Genomic DNA, 5,823 nt, shown 5'->3' with positions numbered 1-5,823 from the left:
TATTGTTTGGACGGAGCGATAAGGGTGGCTATAGGAGCGATAAGGGTGGCTATTGCTAGGGACGATATGTGATGATGTGGAGTTGTGGTGTTGGTGATTTTCATGTGATGTTGTGATTTTCTTGTGTTTATTTTTATACCTTGTACAATTTGTCTTGTTGTTGGTAAATTGATAACAATCTGATTTATGTTGAAATTGAGAGCATGTGGCTATTGCCAGGCGGATTATAAAATGCAATGTGGGCACGAGGTGCCGTGAGTAAATAATGAGGATATTGACACATGAATTATCCGTGCAATTGTGATATGAAATGTGGGCACGAGGTGCTGTGATTAAATGATAATGATATTTGGCACGTGAATTGTCCGTGTAGTTGTGATATGAAATGAGGGCACGAAGTGCCGGAAAAATATGATGATTTAATTATGGGCACGAAGTGCCTTAGAAATATGAAAATGGGCTGAGACCCGTGTTTACGAAAAATATGAAAATGGACTGAAACCCGTATTTTTATGATTATGAAATGAGGTGTCACATGGTGATTTTTTTAATTGAAAGAATTATATTCAAAATATATATTTGAAAGAATTTTTATTCATAAAGAATTATATGAAAGAATTGTATTTGAAAGATATTTATTTGAGAAAATTATATTTGAAAAAGAGTTTTATTCGTAAGAATTATATGTGAAAGATATTTAATCAAAAAACTTGATTTAATTGAGTGTAATTGTATTTATCAATTATTGATCGATATTAATGGTGATTTTATTGTCTTAGTGTGCATATCACTAGTTGTTTTATGTTGCGCTTATTGTTATTTATTTTCTATTATTTTGTATAGTATATTGCACAGGTTATTAGACTAGTGAATGTCTTGATTGTACCTTGTCTCTACTCCACTGAGGTTAATCTTGATACTTACTGGGTACCGACCGTGGTGTACTCATACTACACTTTTGCACATTTTTGTTCAGAGCCATGTATTGGAGATATCGGACTTGAGCAGAGTTAAAACGGGATCGTAAAGATTCAAGGTAGAGCTGCTTGGTCGTCGCAGTCCCTTGGAGTCTTTTCATTTCATTGTACTGTTAATTTTTAATCAAACAGTATTGTATATTCGGTCTTCGTGATCATTCCATGTATTCAGTTAGAGTTCGTGACTCAGTATTACCAGTCTTGGGAGGTTGTATATTCATATTTGTTCCGCTGTTAGTTTTGATTACTTATAAAAAAAATATAATGGAAATCGGCTTACCTAGTCTTAGAGACTAGGTGCCATCACGACGCCTGTGGTGGGATTTTGGATCGTGACAATTTTGCTATCTTGCTTAATGTAAATTCTATATTTTTTGCGTAGGCAATTTTCTTACACATATTTGTTTTGTTATTTAATTTATTTGCTTTATAGATTTGCCTACATCACCGAAAAAGTTGTACTTTGTATATTGATTTAAATAAGAAGGAAAAAAAAGAAGCAACAATAGTAGTATATAAGAAAAAGTAAAGAAATACCAAAACCTAACTTCATATCCTTCCCCTCTCAGCCGCCAACCCCCTCCTCCCGCTTTCCCATTTCTTCTACAATTGCCTTCTCTATTCCGAGTTATATTCATATCTCTATATTTTAAGGTTTTTGATTCTTATTATATCTATTTAGCTTAGATTTTTGGGTTAAATTTTACAGGTTATCCCAACAATTTGATAAATATTGTATCTTATTTGTTATAAATATTGCGTGGGAACTTGAAAATAATAAGACTATAATGTTGGGATGAAGATTCCTTGAGAAATTCTTTAAAAGGTGTACATGTTCGTTTACTTGTGTTTTTGCTTTGAGTTTTTCCCTTTTGTTATTTGTTAAAAAAATTTGTAAAAGAATATCAAGACATAATTTTTTCTTCTTGAAATTCTATTAGTAGCATTTTTACAAATTAAACTTGATCTTTGTATTATAATTTTCTTTGGGTTTGCTAATCATTTTTGTGCTAATTGTTGTTTCTTTTGAATTTACAGGGTGCATTTTAATTCTTGAATACAAGAAGATCAGGGATCGAGCGGCAACATTTTCAATCACATGATGAATTACGTAGAATTTGTTTTTTTGATGTGGAGCTTATTGTCTAGCCTCCCATTAGCTAATTTTTATTCTACAGATTTTATTGTGTCTCTTGTAGAATAGTTGTGTGTTGAGGATGCATCAACTTTAGATATATAATTCTATATTTTGGAATTAACTTTTGAAATTATTCATGTTAGATTGTATAAAGTAAATGATATCCAGAGCTTATTATGTTTCTAGTTTTAATAAAACAAACTATGCATGGATGTGGAATATTTTAAAAAATTAAAAACATCTAGTGAGGTAAAAAAAAATAGCAACGCATTTGCAATGGAAACATTTATTGTCACTAATAAATTAATTTTTCATCACTAATTAAAACGTAATAGAAAATCTAGTCAGAAAATATATATATATATATATATATATATATATATATATATATATATATATATATATATATATATATTGGTGAATATTGGTATATAAAATCATGAATATTGGTGATGATTTATAGCTACAAAATTTTGATTTCGTAGCTAAACATAAATACTACACTCCGTGGCTAATATGTGAGCACAACTACATATTAATTTTTTTGTGGCAAAACACATTATATCTTTTGCCTCAATATATCCCTTTGTGGCTAGTATAAAAGATAGCCATAAAGTTATTTTTAAGTCGCAAAAGAATAAACTCATTAGCTACAAATATAAATTTTCTTGTACCAATATATATTGATCCTTAGCCATGAAACGTTAAAGTATGTAGCTAACTTTTAGTTACGCTACATTTTGTTACGCATGCTGCGGAAAAAAATATTGAAGCTAAAGTGTTTAGCTACGGAAGTTTTTGTATTTAACTACAATATGCTTTGTAGCTATATATGCATAATGTTGTAGTATTACTTTCGGTTTAGAATTGTACAAAAGTTCACCGCCTCTAACCTTTCCTTTGACATATAAATAAATTTTAAACACGAAAAGACCTGCATAAAATTATTATTGTCTTCCAGTGCTTGTTATGAACACCTCCATCATTCCTACATATAGATTGTCACGACCCAAAATCCAACTAGTCGTGATGGCACCTAACCCAACCCGTTAGGTAAGCCAATTACCAACCATCCAATTCCAATAATAATTATTTAAGCAATTTAAGTAAAATAAAGGTCTTAATCTGATACAATTCCCAAGAACTGGTAGTACAAATTATAAGCTTCTAAGAATAGAGTATACAAAGCGGAAATAAAATAAATACATAGTCTGTTTGAATAGTACATAAACAGAGCTTTTATAAATCTAAGGCTACCATGAACAAGAGGCAGTTACAACAGGAACGCAGGTACATCTTCAAATCCTGCAACCATCGAGCACAACAACAACAACAACCAACATCTGCACGCAATGTGCAGAAGTGTAGTATCAGTACAACCGACCCCGTGTACTGAGTAAGTAACAAATCTAGCCTTAGGTTTAAAGTAGTGACGAGCTTCTACTAAGGTCGGGTCCAAAACCACTAATACACAATAATCCATAACAACATAAAGCAAATAATACCAGAAGTAACTCAGAGATAAAATGCTCAGTCAAATCATGATTTCAACAATAATAGTTCTTCCTTTCAAGTACATCAGTGAAAACCCAAATCTTTTGCCGAAATTGCCAAAAATATGAATAGTTTGAAAACAATAAATTTCTCCCAAAATCATTTTAATAATAAATAAGATGTTTTATTTTTCTTCCGGATAACCCGTGTAAAAACAAATGCATCACTATGCCCATCTGTCAAAATGTGTGAGAAATCATGAATGATGTGATGCTGTACAACATGAGGAAAATGCATCTCTATGTCTGTATGTCATGTGTGTATGACAATGCTATGCAACTCAGTGATAAAATCATAAACAGCCCCTCGGGCAGACCTTACAATCACTCGTATACAGCCCCTCGGCTTTCCTCACAATCACTCGTAAATAGCCCCTCGGGCATATCTCATAATCACTCATGCCTCCCAGTCACTCATCACTCGGCACTCGCACTCAGTAGGTACCTGCGCTCACTGGGGTGTGTACAGACTCCGGAGGGGCTCCTTCAGCCCAAGCGCTATAATCTGCACGGACAACTCACGTGCCATAATATAATATCTGGATCCGCGCGGCCAACTCACGTGCTGCACGGCCAACTTACGTGCAATAGTATAATATAAGAATCCGCACGGCCAACTCATGTGCTGCACGGCCAACTCACGTGCAATAGTATAATATTTATAAAGCCAACATGGCCTGCTGCGGCGTGCAGCCCGATCCCAAAAATATCCTCACAATCACGCCCTCGCTCTCCCTCAGTCATAAATCTCTCCAGTCTCTCTCTCATGGGCTCACAATGTCATGAGAATAGCCCAAAATGATGATATAATGTATCAATAAATAACAACAGAGACTGAGATATGATATGCAATGAAATGAATATGAGTGAGTATGAATTTTCAATTTAAAATAAATAATTCACAATAATATGACCTTTATGGGTCCCAATAATACTGGCACATAGCCTCAACATGATTTTTAATATGTTTTTCAGCTCAATTTCATTAACACATAAAACCGCATGAAAAATGCCAAGATTATTTACTACACAATTTCCACAGAAACAATTATATCGCAATTTCTATAGTGCACGCCCACACGCCCGTCACCTAGCATGTGCATCACATCCCAACAATTCACATAATACATATGTTCAGGGTTCATACCCTCAACTCCAAGGTTAGAAGAGTTACTTACCTCAAACGAGCTGAATCCAATGCCGAGCAAGCTAAACAATGCTCCAGAAATCCCATTATGCGCGTATCAACTCCCGAACGGCTCGAATCTATCACAATTAATTTGATTCAGTCCACACATCTTATAGGAATTAATTCCATATCAAAATACTAATGTTTTTCACAAAATCCAAAATTACGTCCCAAAACTCACTCGTGGGGCCCACGTCTCGAAATCCGACGAAACCCACAAAATCCGACAACCCATCCAATTACGAGTTCAAACATGCTAATTTCACTCAAATTCGACTCTGAATCGGTGTTCAATTCTCGAAAATTTGTTTTATGAAGTTTTTACAATTTTTCCCAAATTTCCACCTCAAAGTACTAATCAGATGATGAAATCATTGATATATTCATGTATATTAACCAAATTCGAGTTAGAATCACTTACCCGATAATCTTCTTGAAAACTCCATGAAAAGTCACAACAAACCAAGCTCCCTAGGTCCAAAATGTGAAATAATACCCTAAACCCCATTTATATAGTGCACCTCTGATCTCCCACTTTGCGGTCCGCGAAATATTGAGCGCGGCCGCGCCTCACAGGTCCTGCGGTCGCAAAAAACTGGCGCGGTCCGCAAAATTCTTGGTGGCTGCACTGCCAAGCTTTAGTATTTTCACCATAACTTTCTCTACGGATGTCCAAATGATGATTTCATTACCTTTCTGGAAACTAAACACGAAGGGCTACAACTTTTGTTTTTGAATTATCTCAAAATTTCTTGTATATCAAAAGATATAGGCTTCCGAAGTCGAACCGGCGAATCTGCTGAACTCCCTGGAGCGCGGCCGCGGACAGAATTGTGCGGTCCGCGAAATTCCAAGCGCGGCTGCGAAATTATGCTGCGGTCCGCACCCCCAAAAGTGCCAGAACAATATTAGAGTGTCAAAATGCCCGGACTCGCTCAAAACTCACCCCGAAACTCATCCGGAACC

General features: G+C 35.0%; 1 long non-coding RNA gene across 1 annotated transcript; it reads left to right on the top strand.

Annotated features, from left to right (window-relative positions):
- Positions 1 to 1,496: 1,496 nt before the first annotated feature.
- Positions 1,497 to 2,245, top strand: LOC117273647 (uncharacterized). The gene is made up of 2 exons (XR_004503652.2): positions 1,497 to 1,631; positions 2,016 to 2,245. It is a non-coding gene; the product is annotated as an uncharacterized lncRNA (long non-coding RNA).
- Positions 2,246 to 5,823: the final 3,578 nt, after the last annotated feature.

This window comes from Nicotiana tomentosiformis, chromosome 7 (assembly GCF_000390325.3).
Source record: "Nicotiana tomentosiformis chromosome 7, ASM39032v3, whole genome shotgun sequence".
Classification (NCBI taxonomy): domain Eukaryota; kingdom Viridiplantae; phylum Streptophyta; class Magnoliopsida; order Solanales; family Solanaceae; genus Nicotiana; species Nicotiana tomentosiformis.
This window is presented reverse-complemented; position numbering and strand designations above follow the sequence as displayed.